The following is a 468-nucleotide window of genomic DNA, read 5'->3' as shown; positions in this document are numbered from 1 at the left end:
TTTTTCAACGTTACCAAGCTTTTGGTAAATTACCGTAAATTACCAATTTTTCCGGTAACGTTACCGGTAACATTACCGGCCGTCGCAACCCTACAACGACCTAAGATACGGGTAAATAGGAAAAAAGTTCGTGCAAAAAAAAGTGAACAAAATTTTGAACACTATACTTTTCAGATATTTGATACTACAGCGTTTTGTCGTTTAAAACTAGTAAAATACTGTAGATAAAAGTACTTAAGTGACTGACATAAAAACTGTCAAAAAACTATAGTTAGTCCGAAAAAACTGGTAGTTTTTCTATAGTCTTTCTTTACTAAAAGTAGTAAATTCTATACTTAAACTGAAGAATTTTGCAGTATAAGTAATGTCTAATTCCGGTTTAAACACACTTTACTTTCTCCTTTTTCACAATTTTAACTAGTGTTATGGGTACATCTAAAACACAGAAACATCCTAGAGAATAAGTGA

Source organism: Frankliniella occidentalis, unplaced genomic scaffold (genome assembly GCF_000697945.3).
Source record: "Frankliniella occidentalis isolate FOCC.00 unplaced genomic scaffold, Focc_3.1 Scaffold65, whole genome shotgun sequence".
NCBI lineage: Eukaryota > Metazoa > Arthropoda > Insecta > Thysanoptera > Thripidae > Frankliniella > Frankliniella occidentalis.
The sequence above is the reverse complement of the archived record's forward strand: the minus strand, read 5'-3'. Positions refer to the sequence as shown.